This window comes from Eumetopias jubatus, unplaced genomic scaffold (genome assembly GCF_037043125.1).
Source record: "Eumetopias jubatus isolate StellerSeaLion01/CBP00866 unplaced genomic scaffold, mEumJub1_p1.0 scaffold_9, whole genome shotgun sequence".
Classification (NCBI taxonomy): Eukaryota; Metazoa; Chordata; class Mammalia; order Carnivora; family Otariidae; genus Eumetopias; species Eumetopias jubatus.
The window spans coordinates 111,428,547-111,445,326 of record NW_028274815.1 but is presented as its reverse complement, the minus strand read 5'-3'; the positions used below and the strand labels follow the sequence as shown (position 1 = coordinate 111,445,326).

General features: G+C 44.5%; 1 protein-coding gene across 2 annotated transcripts in view; it reads left to right on the top strand.

Annotated features, from left to right (window-relative positions):
- The first annotated feature begins 1,985 nt into the window (after positions 1-1,985).
- Positions 1,986-16,780, top strand: part of PTPRA (protein tyrosine phosphatase receptor type A) — a 159,323-nt gene continuing 144,528 nt past the window's right edge. Inside the window, exon 1 of one of the 2 annotated variants that reach the window (XM_028118585.2) lies at positions 1,986-2,245. The gene's annotated coding sequence lies outside the window, so the exon portion shown is untranslated. The remainder of the gene's footprint in view (positions 2,246-16,780) is intronic. The other variant, XM_028118584.2, reaches the window with a different exon arrangement.

Below are 16,780 nucleotides of genomic sequence, written 5' to 3'. Positions count from 1 at the left end.
AATTTCTTAAGTAAACTCTACCCCCGACATGGGGCTCAAACTCACGACCCTGAGATCAGGTGTCCCATGCTCTACCCACTGAGCCAGCCAGGTGCCCCAACACTTTTTATTTTAATAGTTATTTTCACATATGTTAGCACATATAAGTAGCATGTCAAACATTTTTATGGTAATATAAGTAAAACTGTAAAGAAAGAACCAAAAGAGGCATACTAAGAGATAATAGGGCAGATGTACAGAGAGCAAAACTAAGCTGGTGGGGTTAGGTCTTAAGATGCCACGGCTACCCTAGGTACCCAGGTATCTCTTGCACATACAGTCATCATTTTTCAGGGTTTCTAAACGCTTTGAGTTCAGGCCTTTCCGTTTTCCTTTCGGTGTGCAGACAGATTGAGTTGGGACTTCCTGGGAAACGTGTGGAAGAACTCGTCCTCACTGGCTGCCCTTGGGGTGTAACAAGAGACTGGGCATGTGGCCTCTGGGCCTTTGGGCTGGAGTGTTTCTCGGGCAGAAGCGCCATGGGGTTTGGTCATTTCGTGACCCCTCTGGCGCTGCTGAGAGCAAGAGACACAACTCCGGCTAGAGAAGGAACTTCCCTGCCTGGGCAGGGCCAGCCTGAAGGAGGCCCACCGCTGCCTGTTATTTCCAGGCCTTGGCTCAGCTCAGCACACACCCACCGATTGCACAAATGAGAAGGGAGAGTGCTAAATTGGCGCCCCAACTGCAGGCGGTGGTGGGTACTGGAGGTGATAGGGGCACCAACCCCGAGGAAATTGTTGCCAACGTGGGCTCCTTCTGCACCAAAATGTACCCCCAGGCACCCCTTGTCGTGAAGAAGAGTTGCCGCCGGCCACAGACTTCCCCTGGGGCGCACCACCCACCGCAGGCGGCGCGGACTCCGCGTCCGGGATTAAGGGTCCCCCCAGGAAACTCTGCTTTCACACTGCTGTGCAATCTGTCTCCGGCATGCACGCCCAACCACTCACCCTGAGCCGGGCCCGAAGCGTCCGAGGGACCTCGTGTGGGGGCCACAACCAGGCAGAGTGTGTCACCAGCTACCCACCACGACCGTATAACCGGCCTTCAGCCGCGGACGCCCAAGTCCGGTAGCCTGGGAAGCCGCAGCTGCCGGACAGACTTAGGCATAGCTTTGGGGCACCACACGTAGGGCAGGGAGCCCTGGGGAAGAGGTCCGCGCGCAACCCCGACCCCGACACCGGCCCCAGGGGCGGGACGCATCTCCGGGTCCTCTCTGCGCTTTGAACCTCCCCTCCCCTCTGTCCTATCGCAAATAACACCCCCACCGCAGAGCACCATGTGTCGTATTTGAACTCGGCTCTAAGGCAAGCCAGGCCCCTGTAGGCGCTTCTAGGAAGCGGGAGAGATTTCCCTGGGGGCTTGGGTGGGGATGGCGTGAGCTGACTTGATGTAAGACAACACCTATGGTGCCGGGATCATTCTAGGGGCTTCGCAGGTTCCTCTCCCCAAGAAAGCCTACATCCTTTGAATACCTTGCAGCAACTGGGCGGGGGGGGGGCGGTTAGAGTCGGAATGGAATACATTTGGAGAGAGCGGTGGAAAGACAGCTTTTGAGTTCCAGGCCGTCCTGGTCTCTAGACATTGGTGTAATTCGTATTTGGCCTCAGTTTCCTTATCCGTCAACTGGGAAGAAGGCCCACGTCCGGGGTGGGGGGTAGGACTGTAGAGAGTCGGAAAGCGCTGGTGCACGAGAGGTCAGTGCTCCCGGGGTCCCGCTTCCCGAAGGTTCGGGCTGCCGCGGGGCGCACGCACACCGCCCACGCGGCGCAGGGGCAGAAGAGACCGTGGGACCCGGCTCAGCGCCCCAGGCGAGCGTGCGAACGCGAGCTCGGAGACGCGCAAGGGCGGGGCCCGCGAGGGCCGGGAGACGCCCGTTCGGTGTGGGCCAACCAGCGCCCGTCTCTGAACCGCCAATGAGGACGCACCTTACAGCCAAGGCCGGATCGGGAGCGAGGCTGCGGCGAGTGCGGCGCTGACAGAGACGCGCGCGCCAGCCAGCTCGGACCCTGGGCCGCGGCCGCCATCACCGCCGCCCGCCCAGTCGCCCCTCAGCCGCTTCCCCTCGCCATGGAGGCGAGGCCGCCGCCGCCGCCGCGGAGCTCCGAGCCGCGGGCCGGGCGGCGGCCCTGAGGGCGTGTGGCGGGCCGAGACGCCGCCGCGGAGCCGCCGTCCTCGTTCCCAGCGGTCCCGCCCAGCGCCGGACTCGGTGAGTGCTCGCGACCGCCGCCGCCCCGGTGGGCTCCGCAAGGCTGGGGGGGGCGGGCGGCTCCCGGGAGCGGGTGGGAGGGGTCGCTGGCCGGAGCCCCAGGCCCTCCTTTCCGGGCAGAACCCATCAGGCGGCTCCAGTCCGACCCCGCGTCCTTGCGCTGTCCGTAGGGGGGGTCCCCGGAAACGTGCCGGACAGGGCGCCGACCCCTCTCGACTGCCCGGGAACTTTGCGTGCGTCCTCCGGGGGCCAGGCCAGGGCGCTGCCATAGTTCATTCTGAAAGAAGAAACTTCCAACAGTGAGAACAGAATTTGCTCAGGTCCATTTAATGGGAAGAAAGAGGAAAACTCCTGGAATGAGAAAATTTGCTCTTGCGGAGACGAACTTTTCTTTCCTTTAACCAACACCCCCCCCAGGCCCCTGGCCCAAGCGCCTCTCTTTTCCGCCCACTCCCAACTGTCGAGGCTGCTTAAGAAGGGAAATAGGGGCTCAGAGCCGCCCAGAATTCAAAATGAGCCAGTTGGGAATGCAGATCCCTTTCCTTTTTACTTTTGGTAAATAAAATAAAGAATATTGTTTTTTGGAAAATAGGTTCCTAATTGTATTTCCTGAAGATAAAAATAATAATGGCAGAGCTGAAGCTTTTTTGTTTTGTTTTGTTTTTGAGCTCGGTGATGATGTTTGTAAGATTGGAAAAGAGGAATGTTCAAAACCTCCTTGGGCGAGATGAATGTGTTCAGAAACCTTTACCTAGGGTAGGGATTCGTGCTCTAGAACCGGTCACATTTCCCAGGAGATGCCTTCATTGGCCACCTGCTTGCTCTTAAGGCAGCCTAGAACCAGAAGATGGTGGGCGAGGAGAGAACTGAGGGTGGAAGATGGGCGAACATCTTCCTGCCTGGCCACTCCTTCAAAAAACACAGATCTGATGCTGTCACTTGTTTACTTAAAAACTCCTCGCTCTCCCTTTTCCCGTGGGATGAATGAAGCCCAAAATGTCTTATTAAGTCATACAAGGCCCTGGACGATCTTGTCTCAATTTACTCTTAGCTTAATCCTTCGATTCTCCTTTCTCTCATCCCCAGCCATTCAGAGCTGCTTGACTGCCTCTTCACATGTTTGGATGCCTTTGCTTGTGTGATCCTTTTTCCTCCCCCACCCTTATCTGCCAAGCTCTACCTCTGTCTTTAAAGGCCTTCTGATTTGAGAAGCTTCTTGAGGCCAGGAGCTGTCTTGTTTACCTTTCCATCTCCCCTGCTAAGAGGATTCTTCCTCTCCATTGTCTTGTAGGTCCTATCCCGTCTCTTCCCCTGTGTGTCTCTTCTCTGTTTACCAGGTACCCACTTGCTGAGAGAATCTTTTCCTGAGTGTTTCCTGAAGGCCTGCTTGGAGTCTTTGGCACATCTTGGACGTTTAATATCTCAGATTTCCCATCTCCCCGTGTCCATCTCACCCAGTCCCCATAAGTAGTCAGCGGGCAGGAGTCGGCAGGTCTCCTATCACGATGGTTTCCAATCTGCTTGACTGTCTCTGAAAGCCTCAAAGCCCTGAGGTCTCTCTTCACCTCTGCCTGCCCCAAGTGACCTGGCTAATATATGCACTTTAAGGCATGTGGGATCCAGGAGGTTGTTCCTGGGTACCTTGTAGCCACTTGTTTACCATCTGGCTGAAATTCAGAACCAGAAAAGCCAATCACCTGATTTAAGTAAAGGCGTTCATGTGCTTCTATTTGCCAGGCGAAGTGCTTGGAATACAACATAAAAGCATGGAAGTCAAATCTTTACCTTTTAGGAGCTCACAGTCTAATGCAGGACAGGTGGATACAAATACCTCAAGTGCCATGGGAATGTAATAATGATAATAACTATTGTCTTTTATTTGCCTTGTGAGAGACCGTGTAATAAATTCATTCCATGAATTATCTTATTTAATCCTTTGAACACCCAAGGCTTTTTCCTATTTGACAAGGGTGGAAACTGAGGCCATATAGGGGGCACATGAGGGAATAGTCAGGATTTGAATCTTGGCAGTCTAGTTCCACCACATCTGTCAGGCTGTATAGAGAGCATTCCTTTCCTGGGAGGGGGGCCTTTGGGTCACGGAGGATGCATATGAGTTTGTGTCGCAGACAGAATATAGGAAAGAAGGAGCAGCACGTCAGGGCTTGGAGGTGGAAGGAGTCCATTGTCCTTGGGGAACCGGGAGAAGTTAAAACAACTGGATTGGGTAGAGGGGAGAAGGGTGGGAGATGAGAGTAGGGTGAGCTTGCAGGGCTGTATGTGCTGTTTTCGAGTTTGGGCAGTGGAGAGCCACTGGAGGATTTTAAAGACAGAAACCTTGGGCTGACTAGGCTTTGGAAAAGTCATTTAGGGGCAGTGTGGGGCCAGGAGCTGATGCCCCTGCAATTTGGAGGCAATGCTGAGGCCCTGCAGAGGTGGAATCGTAGCCTCAGACTCAGAGGGAGGCCTTGAGAGAATCCTCAGTTTCAAGAAAAGATAAATATATGTGAGAAAACACTCCAGTAGGAAAGGGGGGGGGCAGAAAGAGAAAACACTCCAGCAGTATAAAAGGGAACATAGAGGAAAGTAAGTCTCCCTCTTACTCTAAACTCTTCAGAGATGACTGGAGTTTCCAGTTTCAGTGGCCTTACATAGACACTGTTCCTTTATAAACATGAGTCTACCTATCCATATTCCTCGCCTCCCCCCGTACATACCAGTCACACCTTTTTCCTTTTTAACATATTTAGGAAATCGTTCCATATTAGTAGATATAAAGCTGTTCATTCTTTCTGTTGACTTTTTTACTCTTTTCATTGTGTGGTTGCACCATAATTTGTAACTAGTCTTCAGGTTAAACCATATTTAAGTTTCCAGGTTTTTCTATTACAGTGTTATAATGGATGTTTTTGTACATAGTATTTTGTAAGGAGCTCATATGTAAAGTTACCTGAACAATATATTTCTAGAAGTGAAATTACTGGGTTAAAGGTTATATGTGCATTTAAAATTTTCAGACCTATAGCCAAATCACCGCCCTTTCAAGGTGTTTGTACTAAATCATTCTCCTCCCAAAAAATGTGAATGGGACTCAGTGGATCTTCATCAGAGTGTACATCAGGATCACCTGGGATGCTTTTTCGGCTATCATATGCCTACTTTTCTCTCACTAATCTTCTCCCATGTGATTTTAACTGATTTTTTTCAGTTTACAAAGGGAGACATTGAGGTTTAGAAGGATAAGTGACTTGTGTGACTTGTCAGTGTGGGTGGTGGTTGTTTTTTAAGCAGTTGATATTTGTATTTGTGCAGCACCTTTCATTGGAGGCACTCAGTTGATTTGTAAACATTGTTACATTATTTTTCTCCACCTTCATGTGGAAAAAGTGAGATGCAGGTGAAGTTTGAATTTGAGTTATAAGCAGGAAGCTGGCCAAATAGGGATCTTGTCTTTTTACTTCTAATGCAGTAACTAATAAATGTTCCCAAATACCAGAGCTGAAGAAATGTCTTTCTAGTGAGTCTGAGTACAACAAAAATAGCACTATATAACACTAACTTAATAAAACTGAACAGCAAACCCATAAATAACCCAACATTAAAATTTGTTTTATTTTTACTTATTTATTTTGTAGAGATTTATTTATTTTAGAGAAAGAGAGAATGCAAGCGCATGAGCCAGAGGGGCAGAGGGAGTGGGAGAGAGAATCTCAAGCACACGCCATGCTGAGTGTGGAGCATAACGTGGGGCTTGATCTCCATGACCCTGAGATCATGACCTGAGCCAAAACCAAGAGTCAGACGCTTAACCAACAGAGCCACCCAGGTGCCCCAGAATTTGTTTTACTATATTCTCTATAGTAATATAGAGACACCTGGCTGGCTCAGTAGAGCATGCAACTCTTGATCTTGGGGTCATGAGTTCATGTACCACATTGGGTGTAGAGTTTACTTAAAAAAAGAAATATGTGGGGCTCCTGGGTGGCTCAGTTGTTAAGCGTCTGCCTTCAGCTCAGGTCATGATCCCAGGGTCCTGGGATCGAGCCCCGCATTGGGCTCCCTGGTCTGCGGGAAGCCTGCTTCTCCGTCTCCCACTCCCCCTGCTTGTGTTCCCTCTCTTGCTGTGTCTCTGTCTCTCTCAAATAAATAAATAAAATCTTAAAAAAAATACGTATATATAGTCTCTATAGAAAGGAGAATTTACTAATGGAAAACTCTATTTGCTTTTTTTTGTTTAAATTCCAGTTGACAGTTTCAGGTGTACAGTATAGTGATTTAGCACTTCCATACGTCACTTGGTGCTCCTCACGACAAGTGGACTCCTTAATCCCCATCACCTATTTAGCCTGTCCCCCTGCCCAAACCATATTTATTTATTTTTAAGTAGGCTCCACTCCCAAGGTGGGGCTTGAACTTAGAGACCTTGCGATTGAGAGTCACATATTCTACTGACTGAGCCAGCCAGGTGCCCCTGTATTTACTTTAAATTCACATCCATTTGTGTCAGTATACAGGCATAGCTTTTTTTTTTTTGTATTTATAATCAGTACATACAGAATATAATTGTCGTATTGAATAGCGTAAAATATTTTTTTAAAAGATTTTATTCATTTATTTGACGGAGAGAGACACAGCGAGAGAGGGAACACAAGCAGGGGGAGTGGGAGAAGCAGGCTTCCCCCGGAGCAGGGAGCCCGATGCGGGGCTCGATCCCAGGACCCTGGGATTACGACCTGAGCCGAAGGCAGACGCTTAACGACCTAGCCACCCAGGCGCCCCTAGCATAAAATATTTTATATTTACTCATTTATGTATCTAATTTAAATCACAGAATAGTAACTGTGCATTGATAACTAATTTGTACAGTCCTTTAAGTTTTTTCCTTTTTACTATTATACTTTTTTCTTTTTTTTTTTTAAAGATTTTATTTATTTGAGAGAGAGAATGAGAGAGAGAGAGAGCATGAGAGGGGAGAGGGTCAGAGGGAGAAGCAGACTCCCTGCTGAGCAGGGAGCCCGATGCGGGACTCGATCCCAGGACTCCAGGATCATGACCTAAGCCGAAGGCAGTCGCTAAACCAACTGAGCCAGCCAGGCGCCCCTATACTTTTTTCTTAAGATTTATTTATTTGAGAGTTAGTAGGCATGTACTGGCATGAGAAGGGAGGGGGGAAGGGGTAGAGGGAGAGAGAGAATCTTAAGCAGCCTCCATGCCCAGCATGTGAGCCTAACCCAGGGCTTGATCCCGCGACCCATGAGATCATGACCTGAGCTGAAACCAAGAGTCAGGCACTTGACTGACTGTGCCACCCAGGCGTGTGTCTGTCCCCGCCAAATACTGTGTCAGTCTCACATGCTGGGCGTGGAGGCTGCTTAAGATTCTCTCTCCCTCTGCACAACCCCCCACCCCACCCTCTGCCTTAAGAAAATAACTAAATAAAAAAAGAACTAAAAAAAAAAATTATTTTTAAGTAATCTCTACACCCACCGTGGGACTCGAACTCACAACCCTGAGATGAAGAGTTGCGTACTCTACTTACTGAGCCATCTAGGTGCCCCATAAATGGTACTTTTGAGCATCCTTGCTCAGATACATCTTTTGGATTATTTTCTTGGACTCTTGCCCCTAAAATGGGTTCGCTGAGGTTACAGTTCCAGTGCCAAATTGCTATCTGGAAAGGTTGAACTAAGCTATAACACCATCAACAATTTATGTGGCCCTGTTTCCTAACAGTCCAGCCAGTACTATTACAAACACAACCTAATATTTTATTTTATTAATTCAACCGAAATATAATGGTACTTTGAATTAGGTTTAATTTATAGTATCCAAGAGTTATGTATCTAAAGGAAACTTGTTTTTGATGAAAGACATGGTTAATAGGTCAGAAATGTGGAAATTTAGGATAAGATCATATTGATATGAAATGTAAGACTGTAGATGTTCAACTGAAAATAGTAGACATTGTGCCAGGAGCTGGAGATATCCCAGAGTAACATGGATGTCATGTCTTTCCTTTCCCACTTGTGGGCTAATGCCAGAAAGGTTCGATGTTAGACAATACTTATGAAGTCCCTGAGCTGGGAAGGGGTTTGGTACCTTAGGGCATTGCTTCTCTAACTTAATGTTCACATGAACCATCTGGAGACCTTGTTAAAATGCCAAGTTCTGATTCAGTATGTCTGGGGTGGGACTTAGGAGTCTGCATTACTAACCAGCTCCCTGGTGAGGCAGATGCTGCTGGTGGGTGGATCACATTTGGAGTAACAAGGCCTAATTGAGACCTTGGTGAGTAAGAGGGGTCGTTCTCAGCACTGGCTGCACTTTAGATTTACCTGGGGAACTTAAAAAATCAGGGTTGCAAATACCCCACCTCCAGGTATTTTGATTTAATTGGTCTAAGGTGGGACCTGCGAATGTATAAATATTTTTAAGTCCCCAGGTGTTTCCCATATGCGTCCAGGGTTGAGAACCACTGGACTAGAGAGAGGCAGGAGCCAGAGTTGAGGGCCCTGTGTAAGATGCAAGGATTTTGGACTTTATCCTGAAGGTAGAGCTAAGTCATTATAGGATGATAAGGAGGAGAGTGAACTGATCTGATTTGCAGTTGTAAAAAGTTCACTGTGCCTGCAATCTAGAGCGGTAGTTTTCAAAGTGAGGTAGATAAGATGACTCACTGGGATGCTGGGGGAAATTTTAGAGCTTTTTATTTATCAAAAAAAAAAAGGTAAAACATTAAATTTAGGAATTGGGTCTGTAAGTCTGTGTTACTGTGAACTTTGGGTGTCCTGAAGAGAAGGGCGTTCTGCAGTGAGCAAGCACAGCCCTAATACATTTCCTTTCAGTGTATTGCAACATTGGTAACAGTTTATATCACCTAGTTTGTTGTTGTTGTTTATTTCATTAAACCTTCACAGAATGGACAAGTGGCTTAAAACAATTTCTGCAAAGAAGCCAGTGATTGAAGAAATGCAAGTGGAAACAAACAATGGCAGAGCTGACCCTTGTTCAACTCCTATTATAAACTGTCACTGAGCTATTAAATCAGTTTAAATAAGTCAGCTTTTATTACATTAGAAAGTATCAGGAAGCCTGTTTGAAACATGCATTTACGTCCTCTGTCATTAATAGGAATCTTATTTTAAGAGTGTGTAGAACCTTGTGATACAAAATAATAAAATACAAGGCTGTCATTAGTACCAGGACATTTGAAAACTAAGCATATGGAGCATAAAGAGGACCTCAGCATTTTTCTCTTTCCAGTAATGTTTAAAGTCATAGGCTATTCAATCAGATGCTATACACAATTTTACTAACCTAGTGATTAAAGTATATACTTTGAGGTTTCTTGTTTTTTTTTTAAGATTTTATTTATTTATTTGACAGAATGACACAGTGAGAGAAGGAACACAAGCAGGGGGAGAGGGAGAGGGAGAAGCAGGCTTCCCACGGAGCAGGGAGCCCCATGTGGGGCTCGATCACAGGACCCTGGGATCATGACCTGAGCTGAAGGCAGAGGCTTAACTGACTGAGCCACCCAGGTGCCCTGAGGTTTCTTGTTCTTATGAAAGACAAAAAGGCACATACCATTGACAGGTTCTTCCTGTTGCACCCCACCCCCTAAAAGGCTTGCTTTAAAAAAAGGCTGCAAAACAATATGTCAAGAAGCCAAAATGCATTCCTTTTTCAGCAAATACTCTTGCCTGAGGAATAGAAAATGTTGCTGAAGATTTGAACAATAATGGGACAAATTTTGCAGTGTGGGAGGTTTGCTATATATGTAGTTATAAAAGTATAGAAGCTTCTATCATGTCTTAGTATTTGCCAAATTTTCTTTTAATAACTAAATCCCCCCAAAATCACATCTTTTGTGAGCTACTGGAAGAAGGTTGTACTGGAGAAGATACATTCTTAATAGTAAATGACTGCCTCAATAACATTGCTTTGTGGAATAATTGTCTAAATGTGAACTACAGACAGACAGTTGCTTTGACTGAATAAAAGGATGAAATTCATTCACTGCCACTTAATGGATTATTGAGGCAGATTATCATATGTTGGCTGTCTTGTAGTAAAGTAAAATTGATGTTATACATTTTTCTTTTATAAAAAATTTGACTTTTTCTGTGTGTGCTACTTGGCAAATATTATTTGAAAAATTAATATCCCTAATCTGTCTCTTCAAGTGAAGTTATTTTAACAGTGACTGAAAAGTAACTGCTTTTTTTCTTATAAAGAAATATGCTGTGCAGTAGTCTTTTCCTAGTAATTAAAAAATACCTTTATTGAAATATAATTTACATACCATAAATTCACCATTTAGGGGTGCCTGGGTGGCTCCGTTGGTTAAGTGACTCTTGGTTTTGGCTCAGGTCATGACCTCAGGGTCATGAGATTGTGGCCCCCCCCCAACTTGTGTGAGTGCGCTCGCTCACTCTGTCTCTTCTCAGATGAATAAATCTTAAATAAATTCACTCTTTTAAAATGTACAGTTCAGTGGTTTTTAGTATATTCTTGAAGTTGTGCAATCATCACCACCATCTAATTTCAGAACATTTTCATTATCCCAAGAAGAAATTCACCCATTAGCTTCACTTCCCATTCAGCCCTCTCCCTAGCTTCTAGCGATCAGTTATCTTTCTGTCTATGGATGTGCCTATTCTGGACATGTCATATAAATGGAATCCTTCAATATGTGGCTTTTACTTAGCATAATGTTTTTGGGGTTCACCCGTGTTGTGGCATGTATCAGTACTTCATTGCTTTTTGTAGCTTAATAATATAATGTTCCATTGTATGAATGTACCAATTTTGTTACCCATTAATCAGTTAATGAACATTTGGGTTGTTTCCACCTTTTGCCTGTTATGAATAGTGCTGTCATGAACATGTACAAGTTCCTTTGTGGATGGACATATGTTTCCGTTTCTCTTGGGTATATACCTAGGTGTGGTACCTAGGAGGGTTGAATGGTAATAACTGTTTAATTTGTAGAGGAGCTGCCAAACTGTTTTCTAAAGCACCTGCATCGTTTTACAGTTCCCAACAGCAATGCACAAAAGTTCCAGTTTCTCCATATCATCAGCATACTTGTCACTCCTTTTTTTTTTTTTAAGTAGGCTTCACGCCCAGTGTGGGGTTGGAACTCACAACCCCAAGATCAAGAGGCAAAAAGCACTCTCCACCTGTGAGCCAACCAAGCTCCCCCTCTGTCTTTTTCATTATAGCTGTGGTAGTGGGTGTGAAGTGGTATCTCATTGTGGCTTTGATTTGCATTTCCCTGATGACTCATGATCTCATTGTTATTTTGTTACACCTATAAAAACTCTCATAATTTTACACACGAAAAACTTGGAAACATAAATTTGTTACCTGATAAAAATCTCCAGATGTATTTCTAAAAAAAATTCCAAGTGATCTAATGAAATAAAGTACCTAGACATTGATCATCAGTGGTTGCTAAAGCCATTAGGGAACTCTATAATAATAGAAGGATCAGACTAACAATCTTCTGATCAATCATGTTATCTCCAAAGTGGATGCAGCCAAACCTTATATTCCTTTAGTGTGGTACAATAGGAAAAAATATAACACCATTCATGAAATACTCTCTCCCCTACAAAATCAAACCTGACTCTTAATTTAACCTCTAGATCTAACTATGAGTTTACAGAATGTAATTAGAAAATCATAATGTGAGAAATTCTACAGAAGAACAAACCCATTTACTTCAAAATAAGTGCACAAAAAATGGAGGAATTATTACAGATTAGAAAAGAGTAGAGACCTATTCACTCAATGTAATTAATGTGTAGACCTTGTTTAGATCCTGTTTCATACAAACCAACTGTAAAGAGATACTTATGAGAGGCGCCTGGCTGGCTCAGTCGGAAGAGTATCTGAATCTTGATCTTGGGGTCATGAGTTTGAGCCCCCTGTGGGGTGTAGAAATTACTTAAATAAATCTTTTTAAAAAAAGACATATATTTTTAAAGATTTTATTTATTTATTTGTCAGAGAGAAAGAGCGAGCGAGCACAAGGAGGGGTGCAGCAGGCAGAAGGAGAAGCTGGCTCTCCACTGAGCAAGGAGCTTGATATGGAACTCAATCCCAGGACCCAGGGATCATGACCTGGGCCGAAAGCAGACACTTAATCTACTGAGCCACCCAGGCGTCCCTTAAAAAAAAAAAAAAAAAAACATGAAACCATTGCGAATAATTTGAATATCATCTGTATATTAGGTGATTTTTTAAAAAAAAATTTTATTTATTTGACAGAGAATGACGCAGTGAGAGAAGGAACACAAGCAGGGGGAGTGGGAGAGGGAGAAGCAGGCTTCCCGTGGAGTAGGGAGCCCCATGTGGGGCTCGATCCCAGGACCCTGGGATCATGACCTGAGCCGAAGGCAGACGCTTAATGACTGAGCCACCCAGGCACCCTGTTAGGTGATTTTTAAACAACCACTTTAAAGTATGATTATATTAAAAGGAAAGATTCCTTTCTCTTAGAGATAAGTACTGAAGTATTTCTCTCTCTGAAAAAAAAATTCATTGTGTTTAGACGTTTATAGATACTTTATCATATATTGAGTTACTGAAGCTGGTTAATAGGCATAAAAGAGTTTATTATAGAGTTTGCACTTCTGTGTATGTTTCAAATTTTCCATAGTAAAAAGTTAAAATACTCCAAGTGAATAGTTTTAGTGGGTTTCAGATTCATTTGTTAGAAATAAATGTAATGTGTTGTTTAGTTTTCAAAAGTAATTAATTACATCAGGGAAGATGGACATTTGCCAGTCAGATTTTTTTTTTTAAAGATTTTTTATTTATTTATTTGAGAGAGAGAGAATGAGAGATAGAGAGCACGAGAGGTAAGAGGGTCAGAGGGAGAAGCAGCTCCGTCAAGCAGGGAGCCCGATGTGGGACTCGATCCCGGGACTCCAGGATTATGACCTGAGCCGAAGGCAGTCGCTTAACCAACTGAGCCACCCAGGTGCCCTTGCCAGTCAGATTTAAAGGAAAATGTTTGGGGTTGGATATGGTTGGATATCCATATCCATAATGGTTGGGGTTGGAAAATCCCATAAATACCGCGATTTAGTAAGCACTGCCATAGCGTTCCTTCCTTTTGGTCCCATGTTTCTTTTTGACTATGCTAGCCATTAAAACCAAGTATTTTGACTATGATAGCCATTAAAACCAACTTTTAGATTGCTCTGTTACAAAGTACTAGAATGAGGTTTTTCAAGCATAGAGAGATGGTCACACTAATATTTTAAAAATAAGTTTAATATTAATATATTAGTGATAACAGTAGTTTTTATACTTACCATATACTTAACCTATATGAAAACCATAATTGTGATCATTATTTTGTTACTTTTGAAAATGAATGTTTTGTAGCATTCACATGTATTAGTACCTTTGTCATATTTATAGGTGAACAGTTGGGGTTGTGCACGTGGATTGATTGGCTGTTTTGTAGTCAAAACAGGTTTGTCATTACTGTGGAGAATGAACTGGACAGGGCATAGAGACTAATTTGGTGATTGTTAGAGCATATTTGGCCAGGAATGGTGGTGGTCTGGACTGGTTTGGGGTCGGGAGAGTGGGGATGGAGATAGGTGGTTAAGTATTTTTTTTTTTTTTTTTAGAGATTTATTTATTTATTTTAGAGAGAGAATCTCAAGGAGAGTCCATGATGAACTTGGAACTTGACGCAGGGCTCAGTTTCATGACCCTGAGATCATGACCCAAGCCAAAATCAAGAGTCAGACACTTAACCGACTGCATCACCCAGGCAGCCCAGGTGGATAAATATGATTTAAGCATTAGAAATGTTAATAGGGTTCCAGAACCCAGGCTTTTTAGGACCGATGATTGTTAATGAACTGAGCTGCTGTGTGTGGGAAGAACTTGAAACTTGGTAGCTCTGAATTGGTGCAGGGAGTTCTCAAACATTGATTGACAAGTAGCTTAACCAGCAATTAGCTTTCAAACATTGGTTGACCGGTGGCCTAATATAATACTGTAAATATTAAATACATTAATACTGCCTGTTAATAAAGAGAATGTCTTCCATTGATGTACCAGCAGTACTGTTACCAGAGCAATGTGGAATAGTTCCAGGACTTCAACTGTTCTAAAAGGAACTGGGGGAGGGTTGCAGAGCTTTTATAGGGATGTTTCTGTTCTCCTGATGGTCCTTTCCATGTTTCCAGTGATGTGAATGCTCTACCCACCTTTCAGGCAGTGAGGCCAGTCCCTGATTCAGTGCCTCTCTCTGCTTTCTCTGTGAGACCACTGCTTTCCAGTGCTCCTTACTGCCTGCCTCAACCTGCTTATATATTAACAGGAGCTAAATTCACAGTGACTTCCAGCTGGTGTTTCTCTCTTTCCTCAGTCTGGGGTGCTAGCCTGTCCAGGGTTTTGCTACGAGTTGATAGAAGTCATAGAAGATTCTTTTTCTTCTTGTAGTTCATACCCAGTTAGCAATAGTGCTGTTGGCAGCAGTTGTGAACCTCTAAGGCAGTGATTCTCAATAGTGGCTGTCTATGGTGGAGAGGAGGGAAGTCTGAAAAAGCATTTTTTTTAAAAAGAAAAAAAGTTGGTTTTATATTTTTTAGTTAGTGTTTGTATTTTTAAATTTGGCTTCATTTAAAATCATGTATCATGCATTTGAATAATACATGTACATGTTAAAATATTCCAATATCTATTGTGTACTAAAAATATACAATAAAAGGTAATTCTCCCCCATCTTCTAAGTTCCCCTTTCCAGGGGGCATCCCCAAGTACTAGGAAACTTGTGAAACCTTCCAGAAATAAGACACACCCATACAATGTGTTTCTTTTCTAAGATTTATTTATTTTATTTTTTTTTAAGATTTTATTTATTTGAGAGATAGAGAGCACGAGAGGGAAGAGAGTCAGAGGGAGAAGCCGACTCCCCGCTGAGCAGGGAGCCCGATGTGGGACTCGATGCCGCTGCTCCAGGATCATGACCTGAGCCGAAGGCAGTCGCTTAACCAACTGAGCCACCCAGGCGCCCCAAGATTTATTTTAGAGAATGCGTGTGCCAGCGTGGGGGTGAGGAGGCAGAGGGGGAGAGAGAATCCTTAAGCAGACTCCCCACTGATCATGGAGCTTGACACCGGATTTGATCCCAGGACCTAGAGATCGTGACCTGAGCCCAAATCAAGAGTTAGTCACTCAACCATCTGAGCCACCCAGGTGCCCTCCCCTCCCCTTTTTTAAAGATTTTATTCTTTGAGAGAGAGGAGTACATGAGCAAGGGGAAGGACAGAGGGAGAGGGAGGGGGACAGAATCTTTTTTTTTTTTTTAATAGATTTTATTTATTTATTTGCCGGAGAGAGCACAAGCAGGGGGAGCGGCAGGCCGAGGGAGAAGCAGACTCCCCACTGAGCAAGGAGCCTGACACAGGACTCCATCCCAGGACCCTGGGATCATGACCTGAGCCAAAGGCAGGTGCCCAACCAACTGAGCCACCCAGGCGTCTCAGGGGAAAAGAATCTTAAGCAGACTCCACACTGAGTGACAAACTGTCTTGGGGCCTGATCTCGTGACCCTGAGATCATGACCTGAGCTGAAACCGAGTCCAGTGCTTAACTGACTGAGCCATCCAGGTGCCCCCCCTTACAGTATTTGTTAAGTTTGACATTTCAGCTAACATTAAAGGAGGGTATGAGCATTTTATATTTATGAAAAAGGGTGTTATAGCAGATTGGGATGTGCTGTTCTTACCTTTGGGTAAGGGGTGGTGGGGGTTATGTGGAGTTCAGTTGTTTCTCCAGTGTTAGTGGGAGAGATTGCTTAAATAATATTTATTCAGTTGCACTTAGTTTTCAAAGGTTCTGTTTTGAAGGCTATTGTAGAACAAGTAGTGGTTAACAGCAGCTCACTTTTCTGTTTTTTAACATCTGAGTGGGGCTTTTGTGCACAGAAAGGACTACTTAAAATTACTTGGGTTTAGGGGTGCCTGGGTGGTTCAGTCGTTGGGCGTCTGCCTTCGGCTCGGGTCGTGATCCCGGGGTCCTGGGATCGAGCCCCGCATCGGGCTCCCTGCTCAGCAGGGAGCCTGCTTCTCCCTCTCCCACTCCCCTTGCTTGTGTTCCCTCTCTCGCTGTGTCTCTCTCCATCAGATAAATAAAAATAAAATAAAATAAATTACTTGGGTTTAAATTAGTATTCAACTTATTTAAGTGCCAAATTAAAAATGTAGTTTTCCTTTAGTCTTGTTATTGTACTTGTAAACATTATAATTTTTTAAGAAGATTTTATTGAGAGGGAGGGAGGGCATGAACGGGGAGGGGCAGAGGGAGAAGGACAAGCAAACTCCCGACTGAGCTGGGAGCCTGATGCCAGGCTCCATTCCAGGACCCCGAGATCATGCCCTGAGCTGAAGTCAGACGCTTAACCTACTGAGCCACCCAGGCGCACCATAAGCATTGTAGTATTTGTATAGAAATAAGAGCAATAACTTGTACTATTTAATTAATGCTAATTCAAGTTTA